Source organism: Dermochelys coriacea, chromosome 28, assembly GCF_009764565.3.
Source record: "Dermochelys coriacea isolate rDerCor1 chromosome 28, rDerCor1.pri.v4, whole genome shotgun sequence".
Classification (NCBI taxonomy): domain Eukaryota; kingdom Metazoa; phylum Chordata; order Testudines; family Dermochelyidae; genus Dermochelys; species Dermochelys coriacea.
In genome coordinates, this window is record NC_050095.1 from 2,876,279 (window position 1) to 2,899,661 (window position 23,383).

At 47.5% G+C, this 23,383-nt stretch overlaps 3 protein-coding genes and 1 pseudogene across 5 annotated transcripts in view; 2 read left to right on the forward strand and 2 right to left on the reverse strand.

The window, feature by feature from the left end:
- The window catches only part of LOC119849428 (zinc finger protein OZF-like), a 776,365-nt gene that overhangs the window by 442,731 nt on the left and 310,251 nt on the right, over positions 1 to 23,383 (forward strand). The gene's annotated exons all lie outside the window — the stretch shown is intronic.
- LOC119849371 overlaps positions 1 to 23,383 on the reverse strand; it is a 1,398,949-nt pseudogene that overhangs the window by 411,634 nt on the left and 963,932 nt on the right.
- Positions 1 to 23,383, forward strand: part of LOC119849376 (zinc finger protein 420-like) — a 3,142,523-nt gene that overhangs the window by 206,397 nt on the left and 2,912,743 nt on the right. The window lies entirely within an intron of this gene.
- Positions 1 to 23,383, reverse strand: part of LOC119849401 (zinc finger protein 883-like) — a 273,312-nt gene that overhangs the window by 142,295 nt on the left and 107,634 nt on the right. Inside the window, exon 3 of the mRNA XM_043503852.1 lies at positions 20,728 to 20,884. The gene's annotated coding sequence lies outside the window, so the exon portion shown is untranslated. The remainder of the gene's footprint in view (positions 1 to 20,727; positions 20,885 to 23,383) is intronic.

The window sequence follows — 23,383 nt, forward strand, 5'->3', positions numbered from 1 at the left end:
GTCTCTCCTGTGTGCATTCTCTGATGTGTGATAAGGTTTGAGCTCTGATTGAAGCTTTTCCCACACTCAGAGCATGTGTAGGGTTTCTCTCCTGTGTGGATTCTACGATGTATGCTAAGGTGTCAATGCCAACTAAAGCTTTTCCCACACTCAGAGCATGTGTAGGACGTCTCTCCATTGTGGATTCTCTGATGTGTGGTAAGGGCAGAGCTCTGATTGAAGATTTTCCCGCACTCATGGCATGCGTAGCATGTCTCTTCCAAGTTGATTCTCTCGCGTGTAATAAGGTCTGAGTGACTACTGAAGTTTTCTTCTGGCCTTTGCTGACTCTCACAGGCTTTTGATTTTTCTGGGAGTGCACAACTCCCGGAATCATTCCCTTTGGATCTTCCTGATAACATTCCATGGGATTCTACTTCCTCAGCATCTTCCTGCTGGGGTGTCTCCTCATTCTCACTCACCATTCCAATGCCTGATGAGAGAGAATCCACACATAGGTCACTCCCTGTGCCGGAGAGAAAGGAAATCTCAGAGAGAAAAATGGAAAAAGGGATGAACAAACCAAAATATGTGCAGGAGAGATCAAACTTATCAGGAGCTGATTTTCCCCAAACCCTTCCACAGAGGAAAGAGAGGAAGGGATCAGTTCTGGGTCTGCCTCTCACCAGAACTCTCAGAGGAAAGTGAGATTGGGGAGGGACCTGCTGCCAGTTGTCAGTTAGGGTAGGTGGGAAGCCATGAGTGACATCTGCCTAATGATTCCACATGTGCAGGGAACAATCCTGAACTTGGAGAGCTCACAAGGTCTTTGTAGGGCATCCCAAATGTTTCCTGTATTCACAGACAATTTTTGAGTTGGTTTAACCAATTCCTCACCTGTGCAGGCAGCTCTCGGGAGCACTTCTTTCTCAGAGCCCTGGGGGACTGGGATCCACGGGTCTTCCCCTCATTCCAGCTGCGAGATCACATCAGGTTTGGAAACTGGAAACCCTGCTCAAGGCAAAGAAAACAAGGGAGGTCAGTGGAATTTGTGGGACAGTTGTCACAAGGAATATTTCATGGTTTTAACCTCAGCTCTTGGCTGAAAGTATCAGGAGAGTTATTATTATTATAAATCATATTCATTACATTAGTGCCTAAGGACCAACTAACAGTCCTTTGTGCTAGGCACAGTACAAAGCCAGAACAGTAGATGGCCCATGACCTGAAGAATTTACAATCTAAATAGACAAGGCAGACACAGAATGGGAGAAGGGGTATAACCCACCAGCTGAGTGAACTATGTGAAGGCAGAGTGACAGATCTGATGAACACAGGCATATATTTTGAAACTATTGTATTTAATGTTATGACTAGGGCCAGTGTTTTCTGGAAATTACTATTACAACATTTTTTTTCTGACATTACTCCTCATTTCTGAAATCACCCTTCATATTCAGAATTGCTGAACAGAGGGTGGGGCATGCAAGGTCACAACCCTCCAGATTTCTGCCCAGAGACACCTGACTCATCCCCAGGGTTTAGGGCAGAGGTGATGTGTGGGCAGGGTACACAGGGTCATGCCCCCCACCCCCAGATTTCTGCCTGGAGACACCTGACTCCCCTTCAGTGCAGAAGCTTGGGGCTGGCTGCTGTTGAGACTTGCTACTAATTTTTTCCCTCCTCATACAAGTCTGGGCTCAGCAAACTACTGTAGAGCTTCCCCTGGGCAGGCAGGGCACTTGGCAGTGGGATGCGGGATCCCTCATCATATTGCAGAGTGAAAGGCACTCGCATCTCCTCTCGGTCGTGTACACAGCATCTCTCCCCTGCAAACAGCTGGCTCTAGGCTCTCAATGCTCAGTGTCTGGGCACCACTTTCCACACACAGATGGCTCCTGCTGCCTCCCCCAAATGCACTTTCATGCTGTAAAGGATTATATATTGCTCATGTTTGTCAATTACTCTGTTTTCATTGCCAGCAAACGCTGGCCCTAGTTATGACTGTTATCTCTATATTTGAGCCAGCCCTTGAAAGCATGAATACTTCACAGACTATGATGCTGAGATGAGTCAGATGATACCGGAGAGAGCTCAGGGATAGGTTTCATGCAAGCTGGTGTCACTAAGGGATGATGAATGCCAGATCTCAAGGTTAATTATGCAGCTCTCCAGCTTTTGAAGCTTTGCCCCATGCAGAAAGGGGCAGTGACTGATTCTACCACTTTCAGGAGACTGAAGAAAAGACAGACTGACTTTTTGGGGAGAAACAGCCAAGTTTGAGCTGACTGAGGGGGATCTTTTTGGGCTACAAATTAACATGACCTGATAACCAAGAGGTAAGCCTTTAAGGAAGGATTTAATACACTTTGGAACTGATCAGGGATTCCCAAGAGGACTGATGAGGGGACGATGGTAAATACACATTTAGATCCTTTTCTTGTTTTATATCTTTTCCCCATAAGGCTTAACCTCTGGCACACTGTCATGGATCCATAGGATCTGTGCTATGCCCTGTATATTAAAGAGTCCTTGGGAGGTGCCCCTTGAGTGCACTAGACCCCCAAGGGGTCCCACTCTTCCACAAGGATAGACCATGTAGCTTCAACATCTGAGACTGAGGGCATGTCTACACTTACCTCCGGAGCGATTGATCCAGAGGGGATCGATTTATCATGTCTAGTGAAGACACGCTAAATCGACTACCGAGTGCTCTCCCGTCAACTCTGGTACTCCACCGGCATGAGAAGTGTAGGTGGAGTCGACAGGTGAAGACACCGCAATAAGTAGCTCTAATTACGTTGACTTCAGCTATGTTATTTTCATAGCTGAAGTTGCATAACGTAGACCAATTTAGCTTGTTCCCCCACCCCCACCCCCAGCATAGACCAGGCCTGAGCCTCTGGCTTCAACACTCCTATTTCAACCTGTGAGCTCTGCCAGCAGCTCAAGCTGAACTACGCTCCTCTTCAGAGACTGTTCCTCATTCATGCTTCAATGCACCTCAGCAAGTTTTTGCTGTGACACTGGGCAGAATTTTAAAACATAGCAGGGTTTATTAGCCAACCAAAACACAGCATTGGAAAATCCTTAGATGAGGACAGAGAAGCGAGGACAGAGAAGCAAAGACGACAATATAGTCCAGACTGGCCAATGGCCTTGAGCCATGCTGCTGTAGAAAACAGTTTGATTTCCTTCCACTGTGCCTGCTGTGGCAGAGCACCGGCTTTGCCCTGGGGGGTCCTGCGCTTCCAGCCGGTTAGGGTTTGCCTCAGAGGTTTGCCTGGACGCACAATGTAGCCTCTCTCCCCTCCTGGAGGCAAGGGTTACAGCTTACTGAGTCACCTTCATCATCGGCCAGTCAATGGGTTTGGTGCAAGAATCCTTTCTAGTCCCCGTCTTCCTTCTCAGGGAGCATTTGCGAAGAGAGGGATTGGGAGGAGGTTCTGTCACACCTGTGAAACACAGAGTGACCTTATTCCAGCCCTCTCCCACCAGGGTGTAACCCTCTGAGACAGGGTGAAACCCTCCCAGTAACAGAGTCTCTCTGTTACACTTATCAAGTTTGCGGATGATACCAAGCTGGGAGAGGTTGCAAGGGCTTTAGAGGATAGGACTAAAATTCAAAATGATCTGGGCAAACCGGAGAAATGGTCTGAAGTAAACAGGATGAAATTCAATAAGGACAAATGCAAAGTACTCCACTTAGGAAGGAACAATCAGTTGCACACATACAAAACGGGAAATGACTGCCTAGGAAGGCGTACTGTGGAACAGGATCTGGAGGTCATAGTGCATCACAAGCTAAATATAAGTCAACAGTGTAACGCTGTTCCAAAAAATGCAAACATCATTCTGGGATGTATTAGCAAGAGTATTGTAAGCAAGACATGAGAAGTAATTTTTCCACTCTACTCTGTGCTGATTAGGCCTCAACTGGAGTATTGTGTCCAGTTCTCGGTGCCACATTTCAGGAAAGATGTGGACAAATTGGCAAAAGTCCAGAGAAGACCAATAAAAATTATTAAAGGTCTAGAAAACATGACCTATGAGAGAAAATTGGGTTTGTTTAGTCTGGAGAAGAGAAGACTGAGAGGGGACATGATCACAGTTTTCAAGTACATAAAAGATTATTACAAGGAGGAATGAGAAAAATTGTTCTTCTTAACCTCTGAGAATAGGACAAGAATTTAGTTTGGACCTTAGGAAAAGTTTCCTGTCAGAGTGATTGCACTGGAATAAATTGCCTAGGAAGGTTGTGGAATATCCATCATTGGGGATTTTTAAGAGCAGGCTGGACAAACACCTGTCAGGGATTATCTAGACAATACTTAGTCCTGCCTTGAGTGGAGGGGACTGGACTGGATGACCTCTTGAAGTCCCTTCCAGTTCTGTGATTCTATGAACCAAAGGCCAGAGAAGAGCAGAATCAAAGGAGTCACTTTGGGGGGATTCTCTCTGTCATTGTGCCTAAGGCTGCTGTCTCAGGTTTATAAAGTTGTTTAATGCTCCAGCCTTTATAGGTTTCAGAGTAGCAGCCATGTTAGTCTGTATTCGCAAAAAGGAAAGGAGTACTTGTGGCACCTTAGAGACTAACAAATTTATTAGCGCATAAGCTTTCGTGAGCTACAGCTCACGTCATTGGATGCATTCAGTGGAAAATACAGTGGGGAGATTTATATACATAGAGAACATGAAACAATGGGTGTTACCATACACACTGTAACAAAAGCGATCACTTAAGGTGAGCTATTACCAGCAAGAGAGCGGGGAGGAGAGGAGGGAACCTTTTGTAGTGATAATCAAGGTGGACCATTTCCAGCAGTTGACAAGAATGTCTGAGGAACAGTGGGGGGTGGGGTGGGGGAATAAACATGGGGAAATAATTTTACTTTGTGTAATGACCCATCCACTCCCAGTCTTTATTCAAGCCTAAGTTAATTGTACCCAGTTTGCAAATCAATTCCAATTCAGCAATCTCTCGTTGGAGTCTGTTTTTGAAGTTTTTTTGTTGAAGAATTGCAACTTTTAGGTCTGTAATCAAGTGACCAAAGAGATTGAAGTGTTCTCCAACTGGTTTTGGAATGTTCTAATTCTTGATGTCTGATTTGTGTCCATTTATTCTTTTACGTAGAGACTGTCCACTTTGACCAATGTACATGGCAGAGGGGCATTGCTGGCACATATCACATTGGTAGATGCGTAGAGGAATGAGCCTCCGATAGTGTGGCTGATGAGATTAGGCCCTATGATGGTGTCCCCTGAATAGATATGTGGACAGAGTTGGCAACGGGCTTTGTTGCAAGGATAGGTGCCTGGATTAGTGGTTCTGTTGTGTGGTGTGTGGTTGCTGATGAGTATTTGCTTCAGGTTGGGGGACTGTCTGTAAGCAAGGACTGGCCTGTCTCCCAAGATCTGTGAGAGTGATGGGTCATCCTTCAAGATAGGTTGTAGATCCTCGATGATGTGTTGGAGAGGTTTTAGTTGGGGGCTGAAGGTGATGGCTAGTGGCGTTCTGTTATTTTCTTTGTTGGGCTGTCCTGTAGTAGGTGACTTCTGGATACTCTTCTGGCTCTGTCAATCTGTTTCTTCACTTCAGCAGGTGGGTATTTTAGTTGTAAAAATGTTTGATAGAGATCTTGTAGGTGTTTGTCTCTGTCTGAGGGGTTGGAGCAAATGCGGTTGTATCGTAGAGCTTGGCTGTAGACAATGGATCGAGTGGTGTGCTCTGGATGAAAGCTGGAGGCATGTAGGTAGGAATAGCGGTCAGTAGGTTTCCAGTAAAGGGGTGTTTATGTGACCATCGCTTATTAGCACCATAGTGTCCAGGAAGTGGATCTCTTGTGTGGACTGGTCCAGGCTGAGGTTGATGGTGGGAAGGAAATTGTTGAAATGATGGTGGAATTCCTCAAGGGCTTCTTTTCCATGGGTCCAGATGATGATGTCATCAATGTAGCATGAGTAGGGGCATTAGGGGACGAGAGCTGAGGAAGCGTTGCTCTAAGTCAGCCATAAAAACGTTGGCATACTGTGGGGCCATGCGGGTATCCATAGCAGTGCCGTTCATTTGAAGGTATACATTGTCCCCAAATGTGAAATACTTATGGGTGAGGACAAAGTCACAAAGTTCAGCCACCAGGTTTGCCATGATATTATCGGGGATACTGTTCCTGGTGGCTTGTAGTCCATCTTTGTGTGGAATGTTGGTGTAGAGGACTTCTACATCCATAGTGGCCAGGATGGTGTTTTCAATGCCTGAGATGATGGGGTGTCCAGGATTTCCAGGTTTATGGATCTTGGGTAGCAGATAGAATACCCCTGGTCGGGGTTCCAGGAGTGTGTCTATGTGGATTTGTTCTTGTGCTCTTTCAGGGATTTTTTTGAGCAAATGGTGTAGTTTCTTTTGGTAACCCTCAGTGGGATCAGAGGGTAATGGCTTGTAGAAAGTGGTGTTGGAGAGCTGCCTAGCAGCCTCTTGTTCATATTCCAACCTATTCATGATGACGATAGCACCTCCTTTGTCAGCCTTTTTGATTATGATGTCAGAGTTGTTTCTGAGGCTGTGGATGGCATTGTGTTTGGCTGAGGTTATGGGGCAAGTGATGCTGCTTTTCCACAATTTCAGCCTGTGCACATCGGCGGAAGCACTCTATGTTGTTGTGCAGTCCAGTCTGTTGTTTCAACCTTCAGGAGGAGTCCACCCAGAATTCTTCTTTTTGTAGTCTTGGTAGGAAGGTCTCTGTGGGTTAGTATGTTGTTCAGAGGTGTGTTGGAAATATTCCTTGAGTCGGAGATGTTGAAAATAGGATTCTAGGTCACCACAGAACTATATCATGTTCGTGGGGGTGGAGGGGCAGAAGGAGAGGCCCCAAAATAGGACAGAATCTTTTGCTGGGTTAAGAGTATAGTTGGATAGATTAACAATATTGCTGGATGGGTTAAGGGAACCACTGTTGTGGCCCCTTGTGGCATGTAGCAGTTTAGATAGTATAGTGTCCTTTTACTTTTGTAGAGAAGCAAAGTGTGTGTTGTAAATGGCTTGTCTAGTTTTTGTAAAGTCCAGCCATGAGGAAGTTTGTGTGGAAGTTGGTTTTTTATGAGAGTATCCAGTTTTGAGAGCTCATTCTTAATCTCTCCCTGTTTGCTGTAGAGGATGTTGATCAGGTGGTTCTGCAGTTTCTTTGAGAGCGTGTGGCACAAGCTGTCAGCATAGTCTGTGTGGTATGTAAAAAGAAAAGGAGTACTTGTGGCACCTTAGAGACTAACAAATTTATTAGAGCATAAGCTTTCGTGAGCTACAGCTCACTTCATCGGATGCATTTGGTGGAAAAAAACTTTTTGCGAATACGGACTAACACGGCTGCTACTCTGAAACCTGTGATTATGTGTGGTATGTAGATTGTAATGGATTTTTTACCTTCAGTCCTTTTGGTATGATGTCCATCTATTTGCATTTGGAAAAGAAGATGATGTCTGTCTGTATCTGTATGAGTTTTTTCATGAAGTTGATGGATTTCCACTCCATACGGCTAAATTCAGTGCCTTGCATAATGACAGGTTTCAGAGTAGCAGCCATGTTAGTCTGTATTCACAAAAAGAAAAGGAGGACTTGTGGCACCTCAGAGACTAACAAATTTATTTGAGCATAAGCTTTCGTGAGCTACAGCTCACTTCTTCGGATGCATTCAGTGGAAAATACAGTGGGGAGATTTATACACATAGAGAACATGAAACAATGGGTGTTACCATACACACTGTAATGAGTAACTCTCTCCTGGGAATGCCCCATTTCATGGGCTGGCCTAGTTTTAGCTTTTGGCAAGCATGACCCTGGGGGCTCTGAGACTGGGCCTTCTTGCCTCGGCACATCTTGTTTCTTTCTGTGGCTCCCTAGTGAGTCCAAATGAGTAGATACTCCTGATAGAGACTGTGAACATAAGAACGGCCCATTGCGTAAGACCAATGGTCCATCTAGCTCATTGAATCCCAGGTGCTTCAGAGGGAATGAACAGAACAGGTAATCATCAAGTGATCCATCCCCTGTCACCCATTCCCAGCTTCTGGCAAACAGAGGCTAGAGACACCATCCCTGCTCATCCTGCCTATGGCACTGGCAGATGAGGTGTTAGCTCTTGCAAAAGCCCCCATATCTTAATTGAACATGGACAAACGCGGAGCTGGAATCAGTCTGGCTCACCTGTGTTAATATTGTTAGAACAGGTATGAGAATTATAAGAACGTGTTTTGTGTTGAGACTTTATTGAATGCTTGTGAGTTGCTGCCTGGGTTAATATCTGACTGGTTGCATTGTGAGCCTCTGTGGCTCTGTAAATCACTGGACAGGAGAGACACTTTACCTATGTGAAGTGCTGATTGGCAACAGAATGCATTATACGCTGCCAGGCAGGAAAGGTCCATCAACACCAGATAGACTATTATGGGATGTTAAAGAAAGGCAAAAGACTGTTGTTGTGCTCTTGACTTTCCCATTAGCGGAGTTTGCAGCTCAGAGCACATGGCAGGAAGGGGATAAAAAACCCGAAACAGAAGGAACTGATTTTCTGTATGCTGCTTGGACTCCGGGAGGCAAAGTTTCTAGGCATAAGCTAGATATCCCCAGCTGCTTAGCTTGGGTTAATCCTAAGTAATATATACAGCTTGCTTATTATAGAAGCTTCTTTTACCTTTTGAAATTTAAGACTGTAACTTGTCTGCATCTATACGATTACCTGCTTTAACTTTGTAAACAACTCTCATTTCCTTTCAAATATATCTTAATATAGGTGTGACGGTGCCCCATAAGGCTTTATGGAAATATACTTATGAATGTATATATGACATAACTAGATGTGTTTTATGCTACATATGCCATATAACATATCTCTGCAAAGGTTATGATCTACTGAATCTATTAATCCTATTTGTATGCATGTATCATTTTTGTATTCAAAGTTATGAATATTGGCTGCATACTTGTTTGATTCTGAGTAGGTTTTAGTGAAGCAGTTGGTCAGCTTCCTGAGAAAAGACTATTCCAAGCAAGTGCCCAATCAAGAAGCCCTTAAGAAAACAATGAACTTGGAGACACCAATTCACATCTGGGCTTTCCCAGGCATGTGGCTTGGTTGGTAAAGAACTCAGTCATGCATGGACATGTGACTTGCCCAGGTGACTCCAAAACTCCATTTTGTAGCTGGACTTTGCATAGGAGAAAGGAGGGGGTCTCCACCCACAAAAGAAAGTCTATTTAAACCCCTGGGAGACCCCTCCATTTTGTCTTCAGCTGGCTAAAGAGAGAGCCTCTCCACCCCAAAGGTACCTGAAAGAAACTCAGTAACTACAGGGGATGTGAGAGATTGCTGGACCCAGACTAGAAGATTAGTCTGTAAAAGAAAGCTTACTGGAACTGGTGAGGTGTTTATCTGTATTTGGTTTGATTAGACATAGACTTGTGTGTTTTATTCTATTTTGCTTGGTAATTCACTTTGTTCTGTCTGTTACTACTTGGAACCACTTAAATCCTACTTTCTGTAGTTAATAAAATCACTTTTTACTTATTCATCCAGAGTATGTATTAATACGGCGGGGGGGGGGGCGAGAAACAGCTGTGCATATCTGTCAGTGTTATAGAGGGCGAAGAATTTATGAGTTTACCCTGTATAAGTCTTATAAAGGGTAAAATGGATTTATTTAGGATTTGGACCCCATTGGGAGTTGGGCATCTGAGTGTCAAGGACAGGAACACTTCTGTAAGCTGCTTTCAATTAAGACTACAGCTGTTAGGGGACATGGTTCAAACATGGACCTGGGTTTGCAGCAGGCTAGCGGGTCTGGCTCAAACCAAGGCAGGGCATTGAAATCCTAAGCTTCCAGGGCAAGAAAGAAGGAGCAGAAGTAGTCTTGGCACAACAGGTGGCAGCCTCCAAGGGGGTTTCTGTGATCCAACCCATCACAACAGGTTATTACTGGGCTGGCTGCAAGTGTTGTCTTTGTTGCGAGATCCAAGATTCAATTGATCTAAGTAAGTGATTGGTCCTTTGGGATTGACAGTAATCTGAACATTGCTGTGATTCATGGTGTAAGGCAGTGGTTCTAAACCAGGGCCCTGGAGCTCCCTGGGGACCATGAGCAGGTTTCAGGGGCGGACACCAAGCAAGGCTAGCATTAGATTCAGAGGCCCAGGACAGAAAGCTGAAGTCCCAGTGCATGGGGCTGAAATCTGGGGCCCTGAACCCCACCACCCGGGGCTGAAGACAAAGCCTAAGCAATGCAACTTTGTGGGGGGCCTGTGGCATGGGGCCCCAGGCAGCTCCCTGTTTGCTACCCCTAAGCCAGCCCTGGCTTTTATATGCAGAAAACCAGTATTGTGGCTCAAGTGGGCTGTGGAGTTTTTAATAGCATGTTGCGGGGGCCTTAGAAAGAAAAAGGTTGAGAACCCTGGTGTAAGGGACCATCTGTCACAAAGATAGGCTCACCTGCGTGGTGAAATATATGGGATGATGGACTGGGGGGGACGGATAGCTCAGTGGTTTGAGCATTGGCCTGCTAAACCCAGGGTTGCAAGTTCAATCCTTGAGGGGGCCATTTAGGGATCTGGGGCAAAAACTGGGGATTGGTCCTGCTTTGAGCAGGGGGTTGGACAAGATGAGGTCCCTTCAAAACCCTGATATTCTATGATTCTATGACCAAGGTAACTGTCTGTGATTTCATGTTAATGCTGTTACAGTGCCTGCAGTGTTTACACCTGATACTTGGTTGGTGAAATCTACATATAAACCTCCCAACTAATTTGGGGTTTGTGCCCTGCTTCTTACCAGTCTGCCTGAGGCTGGTGCTCATGTTCTCAAGTCACTGAAGTATTACAGAGACTTATGGGTGCAACGCCACCAGCAGTAAATTGCAGGAATGCAGAGCAGGCTTTACAATGACACAGTGTGGGCCAAATGGTCTATGGACTCCACCAAGCCCCAGTTCTCCTCGAGTGCATATCAGTATCCCAACAATCTTCAAGGAGGGTGAAGGCTACCACTCCTTCAGTGATGATGGATCTCCAGCATAGCATCACCCGAGCTCCATGACCCGCGTTATCTCCAGAGACAGAGGTGAGTGACAGAGGGTGCACAATGAATCCAGGTGTGGGGTAGGGGAAGGGATAACAAAACACACCTTCTGCGGGTCACCGCTCAGGAAGTGAAGGTGACAGTCATTGTGATGGCAGTAAAGGGGGAGGGGAGGGAGTAGGAGCAGGAGGGAGCAGCACCCTCAAAGGCAACGCTGCCAGTGGGTCACCCCACCACATCAGGCATGGAGCTAATAGGGAGCCATTCCCTGGGGCCTGTGTGCCTGTGAAGGGCTATTTAAACCCCACACTGGCACAGAAAGGGTTAAACTGCCACTTTAGTGTGGACTGCCCAGCTCCTCCACACCTGCAAACCAGGCCAGGACTGAAGCCGGAGTTAACAGGAGAGACCTACTCTACTCAGAGGGGGGCCACCCTGGTGGGAAGGGAACAGTCTATGGAGCACCTCCAGCCCCAAAGAGAGGGCTGGCAGCATTCAGGGCTCTCGCCTTCACTGGGGGAGGGTGGGGATCCTCAGAACTCAAAGAGGGAGCAGGCTGAAACTTGCGCAGGAGACCCAGTAAACTCTGAAGGGGACTGAGACTCTCCCACAGCCCCCAGAATAAGAGGGGCCCATATCCTGAAGGGATCTGTCCACAGTTTCCCCCCAACCCATTTCTTTTATTTCATTCCTTTATTTACCCTTGTTTGCCGATAGTCGGCTCTTTTGCATCTGATGGTTGGAGAGGTGAAGAGGTTTTAGATATGGTGGGGGGCAGAAGCAGCTGGGACTGGGTAACCTGGGGCTGGGCAGTCTCCATAGGGGACACTTGCTCCTCCTGTGCCCCTTCCACACCCTCTTGCAAGTAGAGAATGATCACCCTCTCCCCACCCCCAGAGGCAGCCAAGTCTGAGGACTCTCCCAATTTGCACCAACTCTCTTCCTATTTGGGGTATAGCTCGCGGCAACAGTTTCCCACCAAGATGAACACAACTGGCTGTTCAGGTGCCACAGGGTGGATGAAAGGCAGAACTCCAGCACTTCTCAGGCAGAATTTATTTTCTTCATGCAAAAAAAAAGAAATTCTGTCCTGGAAGTGAATTCTGTGCATATGCAGTGGCGCAGAATTCCCACATGAGTAACTCACACCCTGCACAAACATAACCTGCTCACTCCCATCTCTTCTCCTTATGTCTCCGAGTCCCAGAGCTGCTGCTGTCATTAATGCACACAGGCTTTCACTCCAGTCAGTGCTGGCAAGACCCAATCCAGTTAGAGGACTGAACCCTTATTTTCCCATCACACGAGACAGTCTCAGCTCAGGGGGAGATGACAGGAGGAGGGGGTACAAAGGGGAAAGAGTTGTTGTAGCCATGTTGGTCCGAAGATATCAAAGAGCGGGATTTTTAATTGGTTCTAAAAGAAATTCCCTCACCCACCTTGTTTGTCCAAGAGATCTGAAAGTGGCAGAAGGAGATATCAACAGGTAGACAGAGCTCAGGACCTTAAACCAAAGATTTTCAAGCCCCTGGAAGAAACTACATTTCCCTTCTGCCTCTGGGTATGTTTGTATCCTCTCACCCCATTCCTCTCACAGCAGCAAGGGGAGACTTCAGCCAGCCCCAGATGGTCCTTCCCCATCCTGGAATGTGTGTTGTGAGGAAGTTTGTGTGTGGTAGGTGCACGGGTTGGGTCCCCAGACAGCTTGATCCATCTGAAGACTGGAAAGCCAGGGCAACTCCAGCACAGTATGAGGGCTGTGGTTGCAGTTCTGGAGCTAGGACTCTGTCCCCTCTAGGTCCCACGCAGATGGCTCTGGCAGCATCAAGTGTGTACATCACTGCAGGGGAAGGCTGGAGTAGTGTCCGAGATCAGGGTGAGGATTGGGGTAGAGGGGGCGTCCATGCCCAGGAATGGTGGATGGAATTCACCTCCCCACCCCTCTGCAGAGCCCAGCAACTAGGGATTTATCCAGTGAAGTGAATTTCACTCTGGGTGACTTTCAGCCAGCCACTGAAAGATCCTTGTGCCTTAGATTCCACACTGGCCAAAGGAGATTACTCGTACTCCCTCCCCAGACTCCAGGGGGTAGTGGGTTATGGGAATTAGAAGATGAAAATTCATTAAGAATGATATTTGTGTTTATTATTAAAACCACAGACATCCACCAATCCCCATCCTTCTTCTGATGAGCTATAAATATCTAACAGACTCAAAAAGGAAAGGAATACTTGTGGCACCTTAGAGAATAACAAATTTATTTGAGCATAAGCTTTCGTGAGCTACAGTTTATGCTCAAATAAATTTGTTAATCTCTAAGGTGCCACAAGTACTCCTTTTCTTTTTGCAGATACAGATTAACATAGCTGCTACTCTGTAATGGATTCAGCTACTGATCCTGCAGTGAGTTTCTGTCCCCCGCCCCACACACACTTTCTCTAGCAGCATTTTTAAAAACAGGCCAGGGAAACATGTAAATACTTTGAACCAAATTCCAGAAGCTGCTGAGCATGTACAAGTTAAAATGAAACCAAGTTTCTGTCTCCCCAAGGACCTGGCCCCTAGTGCAAAATTATAGACACTCGCCACAAATCTGCTGACATGCTGCTTTGGTACGGAAGGCACCATGGCCACAGGGAGCAGAGACATGGACTCCTACAAAACACAATCCCAGATACACCTCCAAAGCTGCATCCCCTCCCCCACCTCCACACTGTCTGCCATCCGCTCCCTAACCTCCACATGGCCATTCTCAGCCTATTGCTAACAGTTCCTTCCAGCCTTCAGCACTATAAATAAATAAAACATGGTGTTACAAATGGTAGATCATGTCAGAGAAACCTGATCTCCTTCTATGAGGATGTCAGTAACACATTTGATACAGTTCCACATGGGAAACTATTCGTTAAATTGGAGAAGATGGGAATTAATATGAGAACTGAAAGGTCGATAAGGAATTGGTTATGGGGAGACTACAAGGGGTCATACTGAATGGTGAGTTGTCAGGCTGGAGGAAGGTTACTAGTGGAGTTCCTCAAAGATCAGTCTTGGGACCAATCTTATTCAACATTTTTATTAGTGACCTTGGCACAGAAAGTGGAAGTGTGACTGTGACATTATTAATATAACCTGTGACCATATAGATCATTGGTGCAACCACTGTTATATATTTGCAAAAAATTTTGTACCAAGGTTGTCGTGTAAGGTGTCTATGGAAAAGTTATGATTTTCTAATTATGATTATGCTATCTGTGTGTATCATTTTTGTAACTGAAGTTATGAATATTGGCTATGTACTTGTATATCGATGTGTTTTGATTCTGAAGTAGCCTTCGTAAAGAATTTGGTCAGCTTCTTGAGAAAGGAATTTGCAAATTAAGTGCCCAATCAAGAAACACTTAACTGACAATGGACCTTCAAAGACTCCAATCCACATAAGAAGTCTTCTTGGGAACTTTCAAGATAGCACGTGAGCAATGGCTGTAAAGAACTGAGTCATGCATGGACATATGACTTGCCTATGTGACTCCAGACTCCATCTTGCTCCTGTGATTTTCCACAGTAAGAACAAATAGGTGTCCTCCCACGGGCAGAGAATATAAAAAGACCCTGAAAACTCCTCCATCTTGTCTTCAATCCTGCTTCTTGCCTCTGGAGGGACTTTGCTACAAACTGAAGCTCTGAACAAAGGAATGAATGACCCATCCCAACTGTGGATGTACTCCAGAGACTTGATTTGAACCTGCAGTTTATACCATCACTGCTACAAGCCTGAACCAAGAACTTTGCTATTACTGTATGTAATTGATTCCATTTAACCAATTCTAGCTCCCATCTATATCGTTTTTCCTTTTATGAATAAACCTTTAGATTTTAGATTCCAAAGGATTGGCAACAGTATGATTTGTGGGAAAGATCTAACTTGTATATTGACCTGGGTCTGGGGCTTGGACCTTTGGTATAAAGAAAACCTTTTTTCTTTTGCTGGGGTATTGGTTTTCATAACCATTTGTCCCCCTAACAAGTGGCACTGGTGGGGATACTGGGAAACTGGAGTGTATAAGGGAATTGCTTGCGTGACTTATCATAGAATCATAGAATCATAGAATATCAGGGTTGGAAGGGACCCCAGAAGGTCATCTAGTCCAACCCCCTGCTCAAAGCAGGACCAAGTCCCAGTTAAATCATCCCAGCCAGGGCTTTGTCAAGCCTGACCTTGAAAACCTCTAAGGAAGGAGATTCTACCACCTCCCTAGGTAACGCATTCCAGTGTTTCACCACCCTCTTAGTGAAAAAGTTTTTCCTAATATCCAATCTAAACCTCCCCCATTGCAACTTGAGACCATTACTCCTCGTTCTGTCATCTGCTACCATTGAGAACAGTCTAGAGCCATCCTCTTTGAAACCCCCTTTCAGGTAGTTGAAAGCAGCTATCAAATCCCCCCTCATTCTTCTCTTCTGCAGACTAAACAATCCCAGCTCCCTCAGCCTCTCCTCATAAGTCATGTGCTCTAGACCCCTAATCATTTTCGTTGCCCTTCGTTGTACTCTTTCCAATTTATCCACATCCTTCCTGTAGTGTGGGGCCCAAAACTGGACACAGTACTCCAGATGAGGCCTCACCAGTGTCGAATAGAGGGGAACGATCACGTCCCTCGATCTGCTCGCTATGCCCCTACTTATACATCCCAAAATGCCATTGGCCTTCTTGGCAACAAGGGCACACTGCTGACTCATATCCAGCTTCTCGTCCACTGTCACCCCTAGGTCCTTTTCCGCAGAACTGCTGCCGAGCCATTCGGTCCCTAGTCTGTAGCGGTGCATTGGATTCTTCCATCCTAAGTGCAGGACCCTGCACTTATCCTTATTGAACCTCATTAGATTTCTTTTGGCCCAATCCTCCAATTTGTCTAGGTCCTTCTGTATCCTATCCCTCCCCTCCAGCGTATCTACCACTCCTCCCAGTTTAGTATCATCCGCAAATTTGCTGAGAGTGCAATCCACACCTTCCTCCAGATCATTTATGAAGATATTGAACAAAACGGGCCCCAGGACCGACCCCTGGGGCACTCCACTTGACACCGGCTGCCAACTAGACATGGAGCCATTGATCACTACCCGTTGAGCCCGACAATCTAGCCAGCTTTCTACCCACCTTATAGTGCATTCATCCAGCCCATACTTCCTTAACTTGCTGACAAGAATGCTGTGGGAGACCGTGTCAAAAGCTTTGCTAAAGTCAAGAAACAATACATCCACTGCTTTCCCTTCATCCACAGAACCAGTAATCTCATCATAAAAGGCGATTAGATTAGTCAGGCATGACCTTCCCTTGGTGAATCCATGCTGACTGTTCCTGATCACTTTCCTCTCCTCTAAGTGCTTCAGGATTGATTCTTTGAGGACCTGCTCCATGATTTTTCCAGGGACTGAGGTGAGGCTGACTGGCCTGTAGTTCCCAGGATCCTCCTTCTTCCCTTTTTTAAAGATGGGCACTACATTAGCCTTTTTCCAGTCATCTGGGACTTCCCCCGTTCGCCACGAGTTTTCAAAGATAATGGCCAAGGGCTCTGCAATCACAGCCGCCAATTCCTTCAGCACTCTCGGATGACTTATGGTTAGCCAGTGGGGTAAAACCGAAGTCTTCTCTGTTTGGCTGGTTTGGTTTGCCTTGGTGTTCATAGGAACCCCAGCCTTGGGCTGTAACTGCCCTGCTTTAAGCAATTTGTCCTGAATTGGCACTCTCAGAAATGTCCCACCAAGGCAGCATCGTTACAGTCACACAAAGCTGGGAAGGATTGCCAGTATGGAGGATGACAGGAATATCATCCAAGAAGATCTGGATGACATTGAAAGCTGGAATAATAGAAATGGGATGAAAATTTAAAAAGTGATGCACTGTCATAGACTTACAGCTAAGGGTAGCATAAAATCCCTCTTTTACCTGTAAGGGGTTAAGAAGCTCAAATAACCTGGTTGGCACCTGACCAAAAGGACCAATAAGGAAAAAAGATCCTTTCCAATCTGTGGGGGGAGGTTTTATTTTGTGCTCTCTTTGTTGTTCTCTCTTCGACAGAGAGGGACCAGGGTAGGAAAAACCATCTCTTAAAACCCTACCTGAAATAATCATCCAAGAATACAAAAATAGTAAGTAAAGCAAGGAAATGAGTTAGCTTATCTTTTGTTTTAGCTTGTGACTTTTCCCTATGCTAAGAGGGAGGTTTATTCCTGTGTTTTCTGTAACTTTGAAATTTTGCCTAGAGGTGAATCCTCTGTGTTTTAAATCTTATTACCCTGTAAAATTACCTTCCATCCTGATTTTACAGAGGTGCTTCTTTTACTTTATAATAAAGTTCTGTTTTTAAGAACCTGATTGTTTTTTAGTGTCCTAAAAACCCAAGGGTCTGGTCTGTGCTCACCTTGTTTACCTATTTGGTTGGTATATTATTCTCAAGCCTCCCCAGAAAAGGAGGTGAAAGGGCTTTGGGGGATATTTTGGGGAAACAGGAACTCCAAGTGGTTCTTTCCCTGAATCTTTGTCTAACTCACTTGGTGGTGGCAGCAGAACCGTCCAAGAACAAGGAAGGATTTGTGCCTTGGGGAAGTTTTTAACATAATCTGGTAGAAATAAGCTTAGGGGGTATCTCATGTGAGTCCCCACATCTGTACCCCAGAGTTCAGAGTGGGTAGAGAACCCTGATATGCACTTAGGGAGTAAAGACAAGAATTTCTGCAATAAGCTGAGGACTTATCAGTTGGAAGTGACAGAGGAGGAGAAAGATCTGGGTGTATTGATTGATCACAGGATAATTATGAGCAGCCAATGTGATGTGGCCATGAAATATGTTAATGCAGTCCTAGGATGCATCAGGCGAGGTATTTCCAGTAGACACAGGGAAGGGTTAATATTGATATACAAGGCACTGATGAGATCTCATCTGAATACTGTTGGCCATTCTGGTCTCCCATGTTTAAGAAGGATGCATTCAAAGTGGAACAGGTGCAGAGAAGGGCTACTAGGATGATCCGAGGAATGGAAAATCTATCTTGCGAGAGGAGACTCAAAGAGCTTGGCTTGTTTAGCCTAAACAAAAGAAGGCTGAGGGGAGATATGATTGCTCTCTATAAATACATTGGAAGGATAAATACCAGGGAAGGAGAGGAGTTATTTAGGTTAAGCACCAATGTTGCCACTAGAACAAATGGATATTGGCCATCAATAAGTTTTGGCTTGAAATTAGGCAAAGGTTTCTAACCATCAGAGTGAAGTTTTGGAACAGCATCCCAATGGGAAGCAGTGGGGGCAAAACACCTAACTGGTTTCAAAACTATTTTCCAGGTGTCTCACTGCTGGTTATTTCCCACATGCTTATGGTCTAATGGATTGCCATATTTGGGGATGGGAAGGAATTCTGCCCAGACTCAGATTGGCAGAGACCCTGGGGTTTGGGGTTTTTTTTTGCCTTCCTCTGCAGCATGCAGCATGGCATGGGTCATTTTCAGGTTTAAACTAGATAAATGGTGGGAACCTGACTGAGATCAGGATCCCCATTGTGATGGGCACTGCACAGAGAGGGACAGCCTCTGGGACTGGTATCTACTTCCATCTATTGTCCATGGATGCACAGCTGTCTTGGCAGGGAAGCTCAGCTGCTGTCCCTGCACAAAGCTGGGGGCGTGTGTCATGGGTCAGGAGAAGTCAGTGTTCAGACCTGTGGGGCTGTGCTCCTGGCTCATACCTCCAGCACTCACTGCTGCCCCTCTGTTACCAGCTGCACTGTTCAGCCAGCCCCAGGCCTCAGTGAGGTCACTGTCCCCCCCACCCCAAACCTTCAAACTGGGATATGGTACACTAGTGCCAATTAGAGTACACTAGTGTAAATTCTGTCTACACTAAGGGTTTGCACCAGTGCCAAAACCACCAGTGTGGCAGAGACCTTGAGTACCCAAAACAGCAATACGGTGGCACTAGAACCGGGATCTATTTCTAGTTCTGTCATGGACAGCCCGGGTGACCTTGGACACGTCAATGTTTCTCCTCCCAAGTTTACTCTATTTACCCAGCTGCCCACTCACTGGGGTCTCCTTTCTCTCCACAGCTGCTAACCACTAAAATCTGTGTGGATGTCACCAGACCTAAGGTAGGTGAGCTCTGGAATAGTCTTACAAGGGCGGCTGTGGAGTCTCTTTCCTTGGAAGTTTTTATGAACAGGTAGGACAAAACTCTGTCAAAGGTAATCTACATATACTTGGTCCTGCCTCGGCAGAGAGAGCTGGACTTGATGACGTCTTGAGGTCTTTTCCAGCCCTACATTTCTATGATGCTATGCAATATATATGTATAAAAACACAACATACAGAAAAAAATCCCACCACAACATGTCAGGCAATTCAGAAAAACAAAAAAACTACACTCCACAGCATAAAATGACACAATACAAAGGAGAAGAAAACAACACAATGCAAACTAACATACCCTAGGACAAAAATACACAATGCAAAAGAGCTCAACTCAAACCAACACAACACAGACACCAAACAAGCTGAGGCAAAACAATGCACCATAAAATCATGCAACAAAGCATGGTGCGATCACCGTTCCAAATGGCATGATGCAAAACAGTTCAGCATAGAACACGACAGCACGAAACAGAACTATTTCAATGTAGGCATGGAAGGGATCTTGAGAGGTCATCTACTCAAGCCTCTTGTGATGAGGCAGGACCAAGTATCCCTAGACATTCCCAGACTGGTGTACCTCTAACCTGGTCTTAAAAACCTCCAATGAAGGAAATTCCACAACCTCCCTTCGAAGCCAATGCAAGACAAACACAGACCAAAACAAGGCTGTACACACACAAGCTGAGCTTGGGATTAAGGGGAAAGGCAAGAATCAAATAATCTGGGTTCAGTTCCCTGTTTTGCCCCAAATTCTCTATGCAAACTTGAGAAAATTACTTCAGCTCTCTGAGCTTCAGTCTCCCCATCTGTAAAATGGAGAGTAGCCGCCCAACATTTACCTATTTAGCTTTTGAGCTTTTTGTGGCAAGGACTCAGTCACTGAGGATATGTCTACAATACGGTTAGACACCGGTGTCTGGCCCATGCCCCCTGACTTGGGCTCACAAGCTGCGGGGCTGTTTAATTGTGGTGTAGATGTTCCGGCTTGGTCTAGCACCCTCCCATCTCACAGGGTCCTACAACCTGGCTCCAGCCCGAGCCCAGACATCTACACTGAAATTAAACAGCCCCTTTGTCTGAGCCTTGTGAGCCTGAGTGGGTTTTTAAATGGCAGGGTAGACATACCCTTGGTATCTGTTCAGCACCTGTCACAACGGGGACGCTGATCTTGGTCAGTGTCTATGCAGAGCCCTGCACGACATAGGGCCTGATCTCAGTCGGGGGCTCTGCATCTTCCGCCATTACAGGATCCCTTATTTTGTTTGCAGTCCCTGCAACATCCGGGAAAATGTGGGGGCAGGATCTCTGTCAGGGTCTATGCAGTGCCCAGTACAGTGGTGGGGCGTGATCTTGGTCAGGGTCCCTGCAGTGCCAGGCCCAATGGGGACACAGATCTCAGTGGAGGTCTCTGAAGTGCCCAGCACAATGGAGACAGCAATCTGGGCCACAGTTGTGTGCTGCCTGGCACAAGGGAGGGCCATGATCTCGGTCCAAGTCTCAGTTTTACCTGGCACAATGCAGGGCCTGATGTCAGTTGGGGTCTCTGCAGTGCCCAGCACAACTGGAGTGCAGATCTCAGTTGGGGTCTCCACAGCACCTGTCACAACAGTGGGGTCTGACCTCTGTTGGGGTCTGTGCAACGCCTGGCAGAACAGGACCCAGATTTCACTTGGGGTCTCTGCAGGGGTGAAAGTAACTTAAAGGACTTGCCAGTACTCCTGAGTCCTGAGGAGGGGGGGGCCTCAACCAGAAGAGGCGGGGCCTTTAAATCCCCAGGCCCTTTACATCAGGATTTAGAGGCCCGGGGCTAGGGCTGGGGCAGCAGCAGCAGCTGGGAGCCCTGGGCCATTTAAATCACCCCCTGAGCTCCCAGCTGCAGAGGTGGCTGGGAGCTTGGGGATGATTTAAAGGCGGTGATTTAAAGGGCCCAGGGCTCTAGCTGCCGCTACCGCAGTGAAGCCCCGGGCCCTTTAAACTGCTGACGGAGCCCCGGGGTCCAGCAGCAGGGCCCAGGGCTCCGGCTGCTGCTATCCTCCAGAGCCCTTTAAATCGTCCCCATAGCTCTGCTGCAGGAGCCCTGGGGTAGCAGCGGAGGGGGCTCTGGCAGCTATTTAAAGGGCCTAGGGTGGTAGAGGCAGCGGGAGCCCCGTACCCTTTAAATAGCCGATGGAGCCCTGCCGCCACTACCCCAGGACTCCCGCAGGCTCCAGGGGCTATTTAAAGGGTGCTGGGCTCCCACTGCCTCTACTGCCCCGGGCCCTTTACATGGAGCCGGACCCCTGGGGTAGCGGCAGTGGGGCTACAGCGGTGATTTAAAGGGCCTGGGGCTGTAGCGGCAGCAGGAGCCCTGGGCCTTTTAAATCGCCACCTGGCCGCCGCTACCCAAGGGCTCTGGCAGCGGGAATCTGGTGGCAACTTTAAATTGCCACCTGGGTAAGCCAGTCTGCCCCAGTACGGCACACTGGCTCTTGCCAGCAGGAGTGGCAGGTTTGTAGAAATTTTGATGGTGCCCAGAATCTGCCCCTGCCCAAACTCTGCCCCACCAAACTCCACCCCCCCCACCTGCCCAAGGCTCTGGGAGGGAGTTGGGGGGGGAGGAGGTCTGGGGTGCAGGCCCTGGGCTGGGGCATGGGATTGGGGTATAGGCTCTGGGAGGGAGTTTGGGGATGGGAGGGGGTGCAGATTCTGGGAGGGAGTTTGGGGATGGGAAGGGGTGCAGTCATGAGAGCTGTGGGGTGAGACTGGGGATGGGTTTGGGGTGTGGCTGGGGATGAGGAGTTTGGGGTGTGGGAGGGGGCTCAGGGCTGAGGCAGAGGGTTAGGGTGCGGGGGGGATGAGGGCTCTGGCTGGGGCTGGAGACGAGGGGTTTGGGATGTTGGAGAGGCTCAGGGCTAGGGCAGAGGGTTGGGGTGTGGGGGTATGGGCTCTGGGGTGGGGCAGGGCTGAGGATGAGTTTGGGGTGGAGACAGGCTGCCCCGGGACTGGAGCCAGAAAGGAGGACTCCCCCCAGCCCTCTCCCCACCAGCAGCAGTGAGCTTTGTGGTAGGGGACCCTTTGGGGTAGGCGGCCCCTGGCAGCATACTCACCCCCACCACTGTTGCTGCATATGCTCCTAGGACCCCTCTCAGGTCCAGGAAGCTCCCTTGCCTCCCCTGTGGTGGGTACCGTGAGGGGGGGGGGCTGCCATCACATGTGCACCTCGTCCCCTGCTGCTGCCCCTCACTGTGGGTGGGGGATGGGGCTGCCCCTTGCCCAGCGTGGGGAAGGAGCGGTGTCTGCGGGCAGTGCGGGCGGCTGTACTGGTGGAGGGTCCCCTCGGAAAATGAAAGAGTCTGAGGGGGAAGGGCAGCCTGCCCTGCCACTAGTGCATGGGGGGCACTAGGACCCTGCGGCGGCAGTTGATGCAGGGAGGCAGCATGGAGCTGCAGGGAAGAAACAGGGATGCTTTGCTCTGGGACCCAGGGAGGCCTGCGGGGGCAGCAGGGGGGGGACCAGGGAACACTTTGGAGAGACGTAGGGGGGTAGCAGGTAGGACCAGGAGGGAGACCCAGCCCCGAACATTGGTGGAGCTGGGCCCCTGGGCCCTCAATATTGCTGGAGCCATGAGCCAATATAACTCGCCTCTTGCTGCTTGCCGGTACAGTGGAGTCGCATCATATGCACATTTAACTTATGCGAATTCAACTATACACACTCAGAAAAAAAACAACAACAATAACTCGCAGCAGTGGAGTACTGTACAGGAGTCGACAGGAGAGTGCTCAGGGGTCGATTTATCTCGTCTAGACTAGATGCGATAAATTGACCCCAGCTGGATCAATCTCTGCCTACTGATCCGGTGAGCATCTCGTGGCACTGAGTGTGATTCTAGTGTTTAAAGATATATATTTTTCGTACAACATGCCCCTAAACACAAGCCAACTACTTCATCCGGTGCTCAACCGAAGAAACAGCGATCTGTTCCAATGCTGGAGGAAAAACTGGCTGTGTTGGACTTCTTGAGAGACACTATGTCGGTCTCCAACGTGGCGCATAAATATGGCTACAACGAATCTCGCATCCATGCCATCAAGATGAGAGAGAGAGAGAGAGAAATTCGTCAAGCCACTGGAGCAGTTGATGCCACAACTGCTAAGGTGACAAGCCAGATGCGTTATAAGTGA